The 17,555-nt window shown below is 35.7% G+C and overlaps 1 protein-coding gene across 2 annotated transcripts in view; it reads left to right on the top strand.

Annotated features, from left to right (window-relative positions):
- LOC145268648 (uncharacterized) overlaps positions 1 to 17,555 on the top strand; it is a 366,656-nt gene that overhangs the window by 287,308 nt on the left and 61,793 nt on the right. The window lies entirely within an intron of this gene.

Below are 17,555 nucleotides of genomic sequence, written 5' to 3'. Positions count from 1 at the left end.
TAGAGCATGACCTCCAATCTGTAGTGGAATGGGGGCAAAAATGGATGGTCACATTCAATGCTGCTAAGAGTAAGCTTGTTTCCTTTAATAACTACAAGAAACCTTCTCTACCACTAATACCGATGGCCAAGACCACATTGCCTGAAAGTACTTCTTTTAAACTCCTCGGCTATACGTTTACAGGGAATATGAACTGGAATAGATACATTGAGAGCATTGACAAGGCTGCTGCAAGGAAGGTTGGCTCCCTCTACCGTGCTAGAAAACTACTTACGCCTGAAAGTATCCTGTACCTCTATAAGGCCACCATTCGCCCATGTATGGAGTACTGTTGTCACATCTGGGTTGGTGCATCTGCTGCTTGTCTCTCGCTCCTGGACAGGGTTCAAAAGAGAGTCGTCAACCTGATAGGTCCTGAACTGTCATCTAGGCTCAGCCTCTGTCCCATCGACGAGATGTTGCATCCCTCTGCCTGTTCTACAAATACTTTAATGGTGAATGCTCTGACGAACTGCAAACACTTGTACCTCCTCGACGTAACTACCCCTGACAAACCCGACAAGCTAGTAAGTCTCATCCCTTTACAGTAGAGATCCCTAGGTGCAAGAAAGCCTTTTACTCCAATAGTTTCTTCCCCCCAGAACTGCAGGTCTTTGGAACTCCCTTCCGGGATGCTGCTTTCCCAACTGTACTGATATGCAGAAGTTCAAGTGTGATGTGAGTAAACATCTTTCTACTCATCTCCGTTCATAATGTCCCTGCTAATTAGCCCCCTGCTTTAAAGTGGCGCTTGCGGTGAAAATTGATTTAAAAAAATATAGTGCTGAATAAAAAGAGCAGGAAATTAAGGTATTTGTACTTATTGGCATAACATGGATTCTTAACCAAATGCTGGCTAATAGAAGAGTTCAACTTTGCAAAGGAAAAGAGACTAACGTATCCTACCTGTCTAATCTTGGATGAAACGTGCTGGTTTACTTTCCTCAATATTTTTATTTATTGTATGCTATCGATTTTCTCCTAACAGGATGATAGGTGAAAGAGCTCTTGAGGGATAGATTTTCGCTCATTTTGTTTATATATATATATATATATATATATATATATATATATATATATATATATATATATATATATATATGTATATATATATATATATAGCCAGTAGAATTTAGTTTCCTAGAAGTGCATCGAATGAAATAACATGTGTCTACCAAAGAGTGCTCAATGAGTAAACAGAGCAGGTATATGAAATTTATTTGTTTGTATAAATAAATTTCATTTATATATATATATATATATATATATATATATATATATATATATATATATATATATGTATGTATATATATATATGTACATATATATATGTACATATATATATACATACATATATATATATATATATATGTGTGTGTGTGTGTGTGTGTGTGTGTGTGTGTATATATATATATACGTTTTATTTTTTATTACCGTATCTTTCTGTTAAGTTACATTATTGTTTCGGCTACACGGCCGTTTTTTTTTTGGCCGTCTGTAGCGTCCTCAGACGCTAAAAAGTCTGAGGATGCTACTGACGGCCAAAAAACGGCCGTGTAGCCGAAACAATAATGTAACTTAACAGAAAGATACGGTAATAAAAAATAAACGCATATTTGCTCTACTACGGTATTGAGCATTTTCTTCAGTTTTTATTAATTACCATCCATATATATATATATATATATATATATAAGGGGCGTGCAATAAGTAATGCCCCTGACCCACTTCCAGTTGTTTGATATAGCTGAAATTCTGCATGTGCAATTATTTATATCTCTACGGGTTATGTGGAAAATTACAGCTCAGAACTAATTGTGGTTTCTGTTTTACAGGTGTTTGAACTAAGTCAGTTGTGAAATGGAGCCTGTTGAATGTCGAGCAGTGATCCGGTTTTTGTATTTGAAAGGACGTACACCACAGGAGAGTTTTGATGAAATGAAAGAAACTTATGGTGATAATGACCCATCATATGACCTTGTAAAACGCTGGCATCGTAAATTCAAACATGGCCGGAAGTCTGTGGAAACAGCTCCCAGACCTGGTCGCCCCCCCCCTTCTGCCATTGATGAGGCATCTGTCCGTCAAGTTGAGGCTGCCATTTTGGAAGATCGGCACATTACTATTCGCCAAATAGCCCAAGATGTCAAGATTAGTACAGGTTCTGTGGAAACTATCATTCATGACCATTTGCATATGCATAAAGTGTCTGCCAGATGGATTCCCAGGTTGCTCACACCATTCCAGAAGCAAGAACGCGTCGAGTGCTGGAGGATAAATTTGGAAATGTGCCAAGAAGATGAGTCAAACTTTTTCAAAAGACTGATTACACAGGATGAAACCTGGGTCCATCACTATGATCCAGAGACCAAAGCCCAGTCAATGCAGTGGAAGCACTTGGACACACCACCTCCAAAAAAGGCAAGAGTGCAGCCCTCCGCAAGCAAGGTCATGCTCACAGTCTTCTGGGACTAGGACGGAGTAGTGATGACAGATTTCCTGGCAAAGGTACCACAATTACAGGAGCCTATTATGCTTTACTTTTGAGGAAATTAAGAGAAGCTATCAAAATCAAGAGGCGGGGCAAGATCAGCAAAGGTACCCTCCTCCTGCAGGACAATGCTCCGGTCCATAACTCGCATGTCGCCAAATCAGAAGCACGAGCGTGTGGTTATGAAATCCTTCCCCATCCTACTTACTCTCCTGAACTTTCACCCTCTGACTTTCACTTCTTCCCAGCCAGGAAGTTGTTTTTGAAAGGAAAGCGTTTCCCAGATGATGCAGCCTTGATTTCTGAAGTCACGTCGTGGTTGGAGGACCAACCTGAGGTGTTCTACAAAAAGATCTCCAGAGCTGCATCAAACGATGGGAGAAATGCATAACTCTGGGTGATTCCTATATAGAGAAAGACTAATAACTGTGCCAAGTTGCTCTACTGCTATAGGAAGTGGGTCAGGGGCATTACTTATTGCACGCCCCTCGTATATATGTATATATATATATATATATATATATATATATATATATATATATATATATATATATATATATAAAGTGTTTGGCGGTACAGAATTTATAAATGCATTTGAAAATAAGCGGAAATCTCTCAAGAGCCTTTCGGCCATCATCTCATCAGGAGAAATGGTTAGCAATTGAAATAGTATTAAAGCAACGGAGGAGCTTTTGTAAATTAAAGGTGCTAAAAAAGGACGATTAAAACCTATAATTTAATTAATAAGCTTGTAAAAAAGCGATTAAAATAGCACCGCGAGAAAATTAAAATGGGAAGTAGTTAGATAGATATAGATATAGATATATATTAGTGTTAGGACGATTAATTGGAATTGGAAATCGGAAAAATCGGAACATTTTGGAGTTTCAGAGTCGGTACCGGAAAAATTTGTATACATTTTCCGATGCCAAAACGATTGTTTTAATTATTATTTTTTTTTTTTTTTTGGCGGGGGGTATTTAAATCAAAATCTTCCACTGCTGATAATAATGATAAAAACCTTCATATTTATTTTAAACTACCAGTAAAGCTAAAATCCATAGATGATTCCAACAAGCGTGATTTTATGTTTAAGAAAATATAAGCTCATTTAACGTGTTTATATGGTAATCGAAAAAAAAAATTATAATTAAATATTCAGATATTTATGAAGAATCGGAATCGGTAATTGTATCGGAATCGGGAATTTAGTACGAAATAGGTAATTTGGTATAGAATCGGGAAAATATGGGAATCGTCTCATCTCTAATATATATATATATATATATATATATATATATATATATATATATATATATATATATATAAGAAAAGGCCTATATTAAAAATTTTAAGATGTTGTCCATCTTACCGTTTATTTCTTGCAGCATGTTAAAAAGAATTGAACATTTTAACATGCTTAAACAAAAGAACGGTAAGATGAACATCTTGAAATTTGGAATATAGACTTTTGTCATATATATATATGTGTGTGTGTATGTGTGCGTGCGCGTGTGTGTGTGCGTGTGTGTGTGTGTGTGTGTGCGTGTGTGTGTGTGTGTGTGTGTGTGTGTGTGTGTGTGTGTGTGCGTGTGTGTGTGTGTGTGTCTATCTGTCTGTCTGTCTGTGTGCACGCACGAGCTGAAGCTGCTATGTTAGTCATCGGTTCTTTTCGCCTTGCTATCCCGACCCAAGTGAGAAATAAAGCGCATTCCAATGAAGCGGAGATGGCAAGGCTATAAACAGATATAGCCATTTGCATTTTGGCCTTTGTAGGAATCCGTTCGCGATTCAATCACCACGGATGCATAGAAGCACAATAAACCGCGAATTCAAAACAAATATATACAAACTTTCTGTTTGCATTTTTTTAAGTAGCCAGAGTATTTTGAATGGATCGGGGTAAGTCGATTAGATCATCGGTGAATGGAACTGAGGTTTTGATGGCGAGGGGTGGGCAAGTTTGGAATTGAATGAAGACATGGTCGAGTCATCCTATTAGCAAGTGATGGATGGGTGTACTTCGGCTGAACCCCTCATTCATACATTCCACATCTCTCTCACGCACACATTTGCTCTAGATGCTAATAACAAACATGAAGACCTGACTAAAACCTTGTACGTATAGCCCCCTCCTTCCATATTCCCTATTTCTCTCTCTCTTTTTCTCTCTCTCTCTCTCTCTCTCTCTCTCTCTCTCTCTGTATATATAATTATTTCCACAAACAACGTCGCAGCTCACAAGAGCCTTGATAGCCAACAAACTGGAAGTCCAAGATTTGAGTTTCGCCCTCATTTGGGCTTATCAGTTAAACACATCCGAGCTCAGAATTGAAACCCGGACCAGTTTCAAATCCTGAGCTCGGATGTGTCTAACTGATGAGTCCAGATGAGGGCGAAACTCGAGTTTTGGACTTCTGGTTTGTTTGCCCTTATGGCTCTTGTGAGCTGCGACGTTGTCTGGCTGTGAAAATAATTATATATATATATATATATATATATATATGCATCACCACTTATAAAGGCCCAGGGGCTACTCGAGGATAATGGTTAAAGAGTGTACAGTAGTTAATTGGACAATATAGTAATTGTCAGTAATGGAAATTCAGTAAATTTGTTATCTTAAAGAACTTGTTTACATTGGACTTGAAGACAACCATATTGAAGTCAGCTGGAAAGCAGGAAAACGGAAGACAGTTCCACAGGCGTGCAGTTCTAAAAAGCTTTGTTCATGGAATCTACGTTTAGATTGAAGCTCAGTCGAGCACTTGCCATGAAAATAACGATAAAGCAAAGACAAACTCGGTACATCTTTTCTGTAAGTAAGGTTGCAGGGAAGAAAAACGGACATCTTCTAGGAGGCTTCGAAGTCTATTTTGATTCGAAATTTGATATACAGGGTACTGAGATTTGGGAAAAATCTTTGCAATCCGTTTCCGGCCAGAAATTTGGCTATTAAGGGGTCAAAGTTCAACGATGTAAGCTTTGAGAACTCTACCAAAATCCTCCGACAATTTTGGGTCTAAACACTTGAAATTTTAGATATAGGTTCCTTGGACATGGATCTAACTTAATAACTTGATTTGAGTCCAAAACAATAAATTTTAAGGGGTTATAAAAGCGGTCAAATTTTAAAAAATTGACCGCCCTTTTTTCTTTTTTTTTTTGTTTTGCTCAACATACACCTCCTAAACGCCGGGCTGAAATGCTAGTATATATATATCGCTTATCTCGGCATTTGTTTCCAGTCGTCCTGTACATACACTTGCCACTAGTATTTAACAATGCCGACTCAGGAGATGCGTTGTTTGAGATTGCGCATTAACTGCCACAATAATTTCACGGGCAGGCACCCCTTCATGAGTATCCATAGTTTGTTAAAGATTGAAGGAGCCCCATTTTTATTAGAGATATAAATATATATATATTGTTCCTATTTACAATGCCTCCCCACAGGACAGAGTTAGAAACCAGGATTGTTTTTTAATGTGGAGAAAAGGAACAAAAAATAAAAAATTGTCTCAGTCGTGAAGGACTCCACTCCTCCACTAACAGAGAATAAGAAATTGAAGTGTAGCATCTGAAGAACAGATACTACCCCTTGATCTTGACCCAAAGGCCAAGCAAGTAATATTGTTTATCTATATATATATATATATATATATATATATATATATATATATATATATAATATATTTTATTCATCGACATACAGTCCTGTTTCGTTGTATCACAACTCATCAGTTCCGCTAGACTAACACCTATCCCAAGCCGAGGATCGGACCTAGAACCGTCGTGATGACAGTCGGCAGTTCTACCCCCTGACTACGGAAGCGGTGCCCGCAACTAATCTGTCCGAATGTCTATTTAAATAAACATCCGTCCGCCACTCGTAAAGTGCTCAAACGTTTGTTTGTAAACAAACCGCGAGCTTCACATTTTTTCAGCCAAATTAAGTAGCGAGTGAGATTATTTACGATAGTGCTCAACCCAAAGAGGTTATATATATATATATATATATATAGAGAGAGAGAGAGAGAGATAGAGAGAGAGAGAGGGAGAGAGAGAGAGAGAGAGAGAAAATAAAAAAGGAACAAACCGTATTATGTGTTAACCAACGTTTCGTCTTTATTTCGAGACTTAAGTCTTGAAATAAAGACGAAACGTTGGTGAACACATAATACGGTTTGTTCCTTTTTTATTTTCTCTATTTTGTCGGAATACTATTTCCATTATTTTCATCATATATATATATATATATATATATATATATATATATATATATACTTTCTATCACCCTACCTCTCTCAGTTCATTTCTCTCTCTCTCTCTCTCTCTCTCTCTCTCTCTCTCTCTCTCTCTCTCTCTCTCTCTCTCTCGCCATTCTTCTGGTATAAACACACGCTGATACGCATACTCATGCTGATACGCACGCACACACACACACACACACACACACACTCACACACACACACACACATACTCACACACACACACACACACACACACTGCTTCTCAATGCATGTAATTCGAATAAAGTCCTAATTCTTAATCATTCCTCACTCCCTGCACTACAGAAAAGGCCCCCCTCCTTCATCCGAGTCCCCTAACCTCTGTCCCCCACTCCCACTTGAAGACCTCGCGATTCTCAATTGCTTTTGAGTATTAGGTACCTTATTTTAAATTCGCTCGTCGAATTAGAACTAGTCATGAATTCTGATGAGGAGCAAGAAAGGGTGACAGCGGAATTGATAGGTGAGAAGGGCGAGCGAGAATGATGGCGAGGAAGAAAGAGATAGGGAAAGGAAGAGAGGGTGATAGAGGAAGCGACGGTGTGATGTATCAAGAGAGAGTGAGGGGAAGAAAATAAGGGAGGGTGATTGAGAAATTGAGGGTGTGAAGAAGGGAGAGGAAAAGGGATGAAAATAGGATGATAGAGGAAGAGAGGTATGCAGATAGGAGAAGGTAAGGAAAATAGGGAGGGTGATATAGTAGGAGAGAGTGGGATGAAAGGAAAGAGAGTTGAAAGGGGAAGGAAGGAAGGAAGTGAAAGGTGTGAGGTATGGAGAGAGTGGGAGTGGAAAGGAAGGAAGAGAGGATGATAGAGGAAGAGAGGATGGGAGGAAGAAAAAAAGGTGATAGAGAAGGTGATGGGTAGGAAGATGGGAGAGAGTAGGAAAGGGGAAGGAAGAGTAGTTGATATAGGGTGCGAGAGAAAGGGGGAAGGGTAGGGGTAGGAAAGAAAAGAGAGTAATAGAGGAAGAGAGTGGTAAGAGGAATAGATAGAAGGAAAGGAAGATAAGATGATAGATGAAGAGAGTAGGTGAGAGGGAGGAGGAATGAAAAAAGGGGGTAGACGAAGAGAGGGTGATGGAGGAAGAGAGGGTGGAAGGGCATAAGGAATGGAAGAAAGAGGATGGGGGTTAAACGAAGAGAAGGTGATAGAGAAAGAGAGGGTGAAATGAAGGAAGAGAGGGGAGGAGGGGAAAAGAAGGAAACATATTACGAAACAAAGGGAGATAATAAGAAAGAAAGATTATAAAAAGAAATGTAGGGTTACAGAGGAGGAAAGGTATAAGAGGGAGATGGAGAAGAGGGTAAAAGAAAACGAGGAGGAGAAAAAAGGGCATGTGATGTTGAAGAAAGCAAAAGAGGTAGAAAAAAGATTGGAAGATCAACGAAAGGAAACGAAAGAAAGGAGAAGGTATAAAAAGAAAGAGAGAAAGATGAAAGTATGATATGTCTATCTATCGACCTGTCTATCTATTAATCTATCTATCTGCTATGATATAAAAGGAACTTTGTCTGTGTATGAGTCTGTTCCCTACGGACTCCAAAAAGGCTTAGCCGATATTTATGAAACTCCAGACAAATGTACTATATGTATCTGGTAGTGTTCTTAAATAGGTTTTGTATCGGAATCTTGTCGATAAATATCGATAATCGAAAAAATCTCATAAAAGAAAGAACAAACGATTTTGACCATCACAAGTGCATTTGAAAAGTTTTATTACCACACAAGCAAAAAACTCAGCATATAAAATTGGCAGTGGGTTCTTGGATATGACAGGGATGCTTTTAAAATGAATGTTTCTGTTTAAAGCACAACTGAACCACGATACTTGACTTTTATATTTTACACTTGAATTCAAATCATTATATAAAAATCATTTTATAAAATCAACATTGCAACGGCGCGATGTAGACAACAATATATTGTGAAGTAGTGGGGAGGCATGTGAAGCTTCCTCCCGGTGAATCGCGGTGGGTCCCTAACTGGAGCAGGCAATCAATCGACTTGATTGAAAAATGGGTGAAACATTCGTTGAAATCCATTAAATCCCGGGCAACATCGGATTTCACAGGTATTGTAAGATAAAAGAAGAAAGGAGAATAATTTGATATGGGGGTCAAAAGAAAGAATTGAAAATAGAAGAAAAAGAGAAAGGAGGAAGACGAGATGTAACGAGAAAAAAAATAAAAGAAATAAAAATAAAAAATGAGATAACGTCTATAAATTAAAAAGAAACGTAAGAAAGAAATAAAGGAAAAGAAAGCAAAGAAAAAGAAAGAAAGAAAATAAAAAGAGAATGTAGAAAGAAAAAAGAAAGAAAAAAGAAAGCAGAAAGAAAGAAAGAATAAGAGAATGTAGAAAGAAAGAAATACATAAAGAACAAAAAGAAAGAATTGAAAGAAATAAAAAAGAAAGAAAAAGAGAATGTAGAAAGAAAAAAAAGAAAGAAAAAAGGAAAAGAAAATGTGGAAAGAAAGAAAAAGAAAAAGGGAATGTAGAAAGAAAGAAAGAAAGAAAAATAAAAGAAAAAAGAATGTATACAGAAAGAAACACATAAAGAATGAAAAGAAAGAATGAAAAGAAAGAAAGAACGAGCGAAAGAGATATATATGTGATGACGGTCAGAAACAAAGAAAGAAAGAAAGATAAAAGAAAGGCAATCGCAATTAAAGAAAATTGTTTAAATGCGTAGGAAAAAAAACAAGAAAGAAGGCACATATGTAATAGAAAAAAAAAGAAAGAATAATTGTAAAAAAAAGAAATAAAGAAAAAGAAGGAAAACAGAAAGAAAGAAAAAAGGAAAAGAAAGAGAAAGCAGAAAGAAAGAAAGAAAGAAAGAAAGAAAGAAGAGAATGTAGAAAGAAAGAAATATATGAAGAACGAAAAGAAAGAATGGAAAGAAAGAAAGAAGGAAAGAAAAGGAAAAAGAGAATGTTGAAAGAAAAAAGAAAAAAGAAAAAAGAAAGGAAAAAGAAAAAGAAAATGTGGAAAGAAAGAAAGAAAAAGAAAAAGAGAATGTAGAAAGAAAGAAATAAAAAGAGAATGTAGACAGAAAGAAACAGATAAAGAACGAAAAGAAAGAATGAAAAGAAAGAAAGAACGGACGAAAGAGATATATATGTGATAACGGGTAGAAAGAAAAGAAGATAAAAGAAAGGCAGTCGCAATTAAAGAAAATTGTTTAAATGCGTAGGAAAAAAAACAAGAAAGAAGGCACATATGTAATAGAAAAAAAAAGAAACAATAATTGTAAAAATACGGAGAAATAAAAACAAGAAAAGAAGCAAATACGAGATGCCTTCAATACGTCCCATACTTTTTTTAGGCATTTAAAATTTTCGTAGACTCTTGAAACTTCAGTATGTTTATAGCTAAAGATACATTACCTAAAAGTACTTCTTTCAAACTCCTCGGCTTAACGTTCACAGGGAACATGAGTTGGAACAAACACATTAAGAGCATTGCTAAGGCCGCAGTGAGGAAGATGGGTTGTATTTATTTGCTTCCCCACTGAGCAAATTAGGCACAAAACAGTTTTTTAATGAGGAGAGATTGGAGAAAGGTGGAGGGGTAGCTCCCCGGGGAGTAGGGGAATTGGATAGTGACAATTGGTATGAAGGTTTCCCTATATTGACCAATAACTGATAGCTACAAGAGCAATGGTCTTATATGTTGGGTTGCCCCCCACATATGGTCTTTGATTGCGGCATCTGCCGGAACAGAGCTCTCTAACGTGCTAGAAGGTATCCTGTACCTCTACAAGACCACCATTCGCCTATGTATTGAATATTATTATCACATTTGGGCTGGTGCATCTTCTACTAGTTTCTCGCTCCTGGACAGGGTCGAAAGAAAGTCGCCAACCTGAACTATTATCTAAGCTTCAGTCTCTGTCCCATCGACGAAATGTTGTATCCCTCTGCCTGTTCTAAAAGTATTTTAATGGTGAATGCCCCGACGAACTACAAGCCCTTGCACCCCCTCGACATAAATAGCCCCGACAAACCCGACAAGCAGCAAAATCCCACCCCTACACATTAGAGATTCCTAGATGTAAGAAAACCTTCTACTCTAATAGTTTCTTCCCCAGAACTGCTAGAATTTGGAATTTCCTTCCGAGCTCCTGCTTTCCCAAATGTACTGTCATGCAGAAGTTCAAGTGTAATGTGAATAGACATCTTGCTGCTCAACTCCCTACATAGTATCCCTGCAACTTATGGCCCCGATAGTAGCTCCCTAGATCAGTGGCACTGTTCCTTGTTTGGGATGAAAATGGAGAAAAAATGTTATTGCTATACATCTTATGAGATGACTGACCAAGTTTTATGAATTCAGGTTCATGTGAACAATTACATCAGGAAGTGGAATACACCCTACTAAATCCTGATTGTCACAACTGGTGAATTTCACTAATCTGGACGTGAGGAAACTTTAGAAGAACCATATGCAATAAAATTCTATTTTAAACTTAGAAAAATGACACAGAAACGTGTGGAATGCTTCAGACTGCTTTTGGACCATCTTGCATTAATGAAGCATCAGTATCTGAGTGGCACAAGATATTCAAGAAATGATGATAGGTGTGGAAAAAGTAAGGAAGTCAGAACACCATAGTTGATTGACCAAATAAAGAATTTTTTTACATAGGTATCACCACTTATCGAGGCCAAGAGGCGACTCGAGGATAAGAAGGACCGTCGTGTGTCTATAGAGACAATAAGTGCACAGTTTGATGTCAGTGTGGGAACTGTACACAACATTATTCACGAGCAATTGAAGATGCGAATGCAACAGTCGATAACTTCTTCCTTGTCACAGACTATTTGACCAAGGTTGGCACCAAGACAGTTTCGTCACTCTCCCTATAGTCCAGACCTGTGACTTTTGGTTATTCCCTAAGCTCAAGGAAAACCTTAGAGGTTGTCGTTATGACACAATTAAAAAAATGATAGAGGCTGTGACGGGGGTCATTCGCACACTTACACAAGAGAACTTCCACGGGGCCTTCCAAAGATTGTTAAAATAGTACACCAAGTGTATTGCAGTCGGAGGAGATTACTTCAAAAGGGGTAAGAGTTTCATGTGTGTACTATCAATGAGAAAAAAAAACAAGAAAGGAACGAAGAAAAATAAAGAAAGAAGGGCGAAAGAAAGAAAGAAAAACAAAAAACAAAAAGAAAGGAATACATAAATAAAGAAAGAATGTAAGAACAAAAAAGAATGTGAGACTTGGTCGAAATAATGGGAGAGCAGGAGAAAGACTAAAGTAAAAGAAAAAAGAGAAAGAAAAAAAGAAAGAATAAATATACGAGATGAAATGAATCAGCGCAAAAAAGAAAGAAAGAAAATGTAAAATCAAAATTTTTAGGCTTCTTCTTCTACTTGTTTTCCTTTTTTTTTCGTCTTTCTCTTTGTTTCTTCTTTTTCCTTTCTTTCCTTTACAAGTGCGAATGAATTGAACCACGTGTTCAGGTCAAATGCAAAAATAACAATATCATAAAAAAATATATCAAAAACCCTTTTGGGACCAGTGCTTTTCTTGTCCACAATTTCTTTTCCAATACAATTCGCATGGATAAAATAAATAAATAAATAAATAAAAATAAAATAAAACAAAAGAAGAGAAAAAAGTCTTTCTCAACATTGGCAGAAAGCCGCTAGGTGGCGCTGGCGCAGAGAGCCGCTAGGTGGCGCTGGGGCGCGACCAACAAAATTAGCACACAACAACAAAAAAAGAAAACTATCTCCTTTCGCATTTCTTTATTTTCTTCGTTTTTCTTTGAGCAATTGAAATAGTTTCTCTGAAGTGTCGAATGGCATGAATCCAAGACCCCCAATTTGTGGGGGGGGCTCGGAAAGAAAACAGGAGAACTGTGAGAACAATTCGGTTTCGCGAATCACCAAGACAAAGATGGATTTTAGCTGCTGGTGTGTGGATGGGCGCGTCAAGTGAGTCACACATGCACAGTGGAGAACGGTCATTTATATCAACTCTACGTAGAGCGATGCCCATATTAGAATGATGTGGGAACTCGACACTAATATATATATATATATATATATATATATATATATATATATATATATATATATATATATATATATATATATATATATATATATATATAGTAAGTTATAAAAATACATATGAGGATTAAGCTACACAGAATAGTCCGCATTTCATTCTCGTGAGAATTCATCAGGCTATTCGCGGAATATTCTGTGTAGCTTAATCGCCATATATATTTATATAACTTACTACCTAGCTCAACTCATGTATTGAGCACTGTTGAAGTAAATACTGAAAATTTACGCATAAAATTATGTTTTCGTATATTAATTTATGTGATTAAATGTAGCAGTCATATATCTATATATTTATAAAAGTTAAAGTGTCTGTGTGTCTGTGTATCTGTGTGTCTGTCTGTGTACATTTCCCTACGCAATAACTCTGTCAATTTTTAGTCTACAGATTCAAAATTTGATATACAGGGTACTGAGATTTGGAAAAATCTATGTGATCGGTTTTTGGCAAGAAATTTGGCGATTAAGTGGTCAAAGTTCAACGATTTGACCTTTGAGAACTTTACCAAACTCCCCCGACAATTTTCGGTCTACGCAATTTTAGATATAGGTTCTTTGGACATGGATCTAAGTTAATAACTTGATTTAAGCCCTAAACAATAAATGTTAAGGGGTCATAATAGGGGGCAAAGGTAAAATAAATAAAAAATTACCTCTGCGGTCTCTTCCAAATTACTCAGACAATTTCTGGTCTAAATATTTGAAATTTGACATAAAGGGTATTCAGAGATAGGGCAAGCTTTTTCATCAGTTTGGGTCGAAAATATTTACTTACCAATATATAAATGTATATATGTATGTATGTATGTATACCCAAAGGGCGAATGAACTCTTTTTCTGGGTCAACAGCCAACTAGCACCGTGTATATTTGTGTGTGTGTATATGTGTATTGGGGTGGAGCGGGCTCCCGTAAGCCATGGTGAAGGCAACCTTTCTAGGAGAAGCAAATCTCTGATTTAAAAAACCATAAAGCGGAAGACCAGTACCCGCATTAAGCTGGTCTGCAGTTTAATTTGTTGCTGGCTATCTTGCTCTTGCTTGTTGCTGAATCTCAACATTTTGAACCGAGAGAGAGACTTAGCTGTCGTACAAAGCTAAGACTCTGTAACATCATCTTTGTATAGATACTCACTCAGGCATTTGGGCTCATGGATTTTAAATGTCTGAGGGAGTGGCACTCGTCTGACAAGACGTTGCAATCATCATATATGTATGTATGTATGTATGTATGTATGAATTAATTTTTTTATACTTCTTTTAAAATTATTTCAAAAGAAAAAACATTTAAAACACCAACAACAAAATATGTTATCCAATCAGTTTACTAAACATGAATTTAACTCCTTGTATTTTGTGAATCATTGTACACACACATACACCAAATTATATATATATATATATATATATATATATATATATATATATATATATATATATATATACAGTTGTGCGAAAAAATATTCGACCCCTGTCTAAATTTTCTTATTTCGTTGAATCTATACTTCCAAAAATATTCATAACGCCTTTTAACGGCTAATTATGAATAAATTGTATATTTTTCAACAATAAATGAGGAAAAGTAATTCGATATTAATAATATATATAAATTTATTTACAAAAAATATAAATATGGATGTTGCAAAAATATTCGACCCCTTTAATTTAAAGTTTAAATAAAAGCGTCATTAAGTTTATTATTTTAGTCTGACCTTGTATTTATTTCCTATAAATAATATTTCTGACTCTACTGAATCTAAAATTAGTTCAAATTGAACTTCAATGCCATATTGAATGATTGAATAATTGTTTCAAGTAAAAAAAAATTCTTTTTCCACGTCAACAAATCTGCAACTATTACAAAGAACAAAGAGAACTCTGAAGACATTAAAAAAAAAGTAATCGATGCCTACTAGTCTGGAGAAGGTTATAAAAAAAATTCCAAACGTTTTTCTATACCACGGTCGACTATTATGTCCATTATCAAAAAATGGAAAGTAAAAGGGATTGTATCAAGTCTTCCAAGATCAGGTCGTCCAAGAAAAATTACGACACGTGGGGCTAGGAAAATTGTTAGACAAGTTTCAATAGACTCTAAATCTAACCTAAAGAACGTGCAGAACGATTTGAAGAATGCTGGCTCAGATGTACACTTGTCAACTATTCGTAGGGCATTAAATCGTGCTGGATTGCATGGACGTATTGTCAGAAGGAAGCCCTTACTTTCCAAAGCTCATCAAAAGGCTCGATTAAATTTTGCAAAAAAGTTCCTAGAAATGCCTATTGATTACTGGAATAATATAATTCGGTCAGACGAAACGAAAGTGGGACTATTTGGACGCAACCAGCAACGCTACGTTTGGCGAAAAGAAAATACTGCTTATAATGTGAAGAATACCGTTCCAACCGTTAAGCATGGAGGTAGATCAATCAGGGTGTGGGGCTGTTTCAGTATAAATGGAATTGGAAGATTAACCATAATCGATGGAAAATGGATTCAGTAAAATATCAGTCCATACTGAAAGAAAATCTTATTCCGTCTGCGAACCAGTTGGGGCATGGAAGGAGTTATACCTTTCAACAGGACAACGATCCTAAACACACTTCAAAGAGCACTAAGGCATGGTTAAAGAATAATAAGGTGAAAGTTCTAGAATGGCCTTCCCAGTCTCCAGACTTAAATCCGATTGAGCACTTATGGTATGATTTAAAAATTGCGGTACATAAAAGAAAACAATCTAATTTGATTGAATTAAAAGAGTACTATCAAGAAGAGTGGCTTAAAATTCCAGTGACCAGATGTAGAAGTCTCGTTAGATGTTATAGGAAACGTTTACTTGCAGTAATCAAGGTCAAAGGAGCTTCAACCAAGTATTAATGAAAAGGGGTCGAATACTTTTGCAACATCCATATTTTTATTTTTGTAAATAAATTTATTTAAATTATCAAGCACTAATTACTTTTTATTATTTTTTGTTGAAAACTATACAGTTTATTCGAACTTAGTCGTTAAAGAAGGTTTTAAAGATTATTGAAGAATCCATTCAAAGAGATAAGACAATTTTGGTAGGGGTCGAATACTTTTGCGCACAACTGTATATATATATATATATAGTGATCTAGCTATACTGAAGAGTTGCGTCTTTGGATGAAATTATATATATATAAGGATGTAGTGTTTACCTGATATACGCAATGGTAAACTTCAATCTAATATAAATACCAGTATTTATATATAGATAATTTAATCCCAACCGAATAAAAAAAGCTTAATACACAATAAAGAGTAAAGCTTATTATGAGAGAAAGAAAGTTGAAACTGTAAGACTGTAAGTTGAATTTTGCAATCAATATTTATTGTTCGACAGAAAAACAAAAAACAATTTACAAAGTCCTTATTCCGCAGAGTTTCAAAGAATGCTATTCTATAAATTTGGATTGTAGAGTTTAACTTGGAGTTTCGGTTTTCTTTCTCTCATATAAAGGGCGTCTAAAATCATATACTCATCTACAAATACTTCAAATGATAATAAACGTTTATTTATTAATCTAGAGTGAAATGGGAAAGCTTTGAACTTGAAGAATCATTCTCAAATGTTCAAATCAAATCAATGACTAGTTTTGTCCAGACAATATTGATAGCGGTTAGTATGAGTAAATCTTTGAGACACACGGGGTCAATTATTTTGTCATTAGTATAAACAATGAGTCAATTATTTTGTCATTACTATAAACAATGGGTCAATTATTCTGTCATTACTATAAACAATGGGTCAATTATTTTGTCATTACTATAAACAATGGGTCAATTATTTTGTCATTACTATAAACAATGGGTCAATTATTTTGTCATTACTATAAACAATGGGTCAATTATTTTGTCATTACTATAAACAATGGGTCAATTATTTTGTCATTACTATCAACAATGGGTCAATTATTTTGTCATTACTATAAACACGGGGTCAATTATTTTGTCATTACTATAAACACGGGGTAAATTATTTTGTCATTACTATAAACACGGGGTCAATTATTTTGTCATTACTATAAACACGGGGTCAATTATTTTGTCATTACTATAAACACGGGGTCAATTATTTTGTCATTACTATAAACACAGGGTCAATTATTTTGTCATTACTATAAACACGGGGTCAATTATTTTGTCATTACTATAAACACGGGGTCAATTATTTTGTCATTACTATAAACACGGGGTCCATTATTTTGCCATTACTATAAACACGGGGTCAATTATTTTGTCATTACTATAAACACGGGGTCAATTATTTTGTCATTACTATAAACACGGGGTCAATTATTTTGTCATTACTATAAACACGGGGTCAATTATTTTGTCATTACTATAAACACGGGGTCAATTATTTTGTCATTACTATAAACACGGGGTCAATTATTTTGTCATTACTATAAACACGGGGTCAATTATTTTGTCATTACTATAAACACGGGGTCAATTATTTTGTCATTACTATAAACACGTGGTCAATTATTTTGTCATTACTATAAACACGGGGTCAATTATTTTGTCATTACTATAAACACGGGGTCAATTATTTTGTCATTACTATAAACACGGGGTCAATTATTTTGTCATTACTATAAACACGGGGTCAATTATTTTG

Source organism: Euprymna scolopes, chromosome 44 (genome assembly GCF_053919585.1).
Source record: "Euprymna scolopes isolate OS-2025 chromosome 44, ASM5391958v1, whole genome shotgun sequence".
Lineage (NCBI taxonomy): Eukaryota > Metazoa > Mollusca > Cephalopoda > Sepiida > Sepiolidae > Euprymna > Euprymna scolopes.
This window is presented reverse-complemented; position numbering and strand designations above follow the sequence as displayed.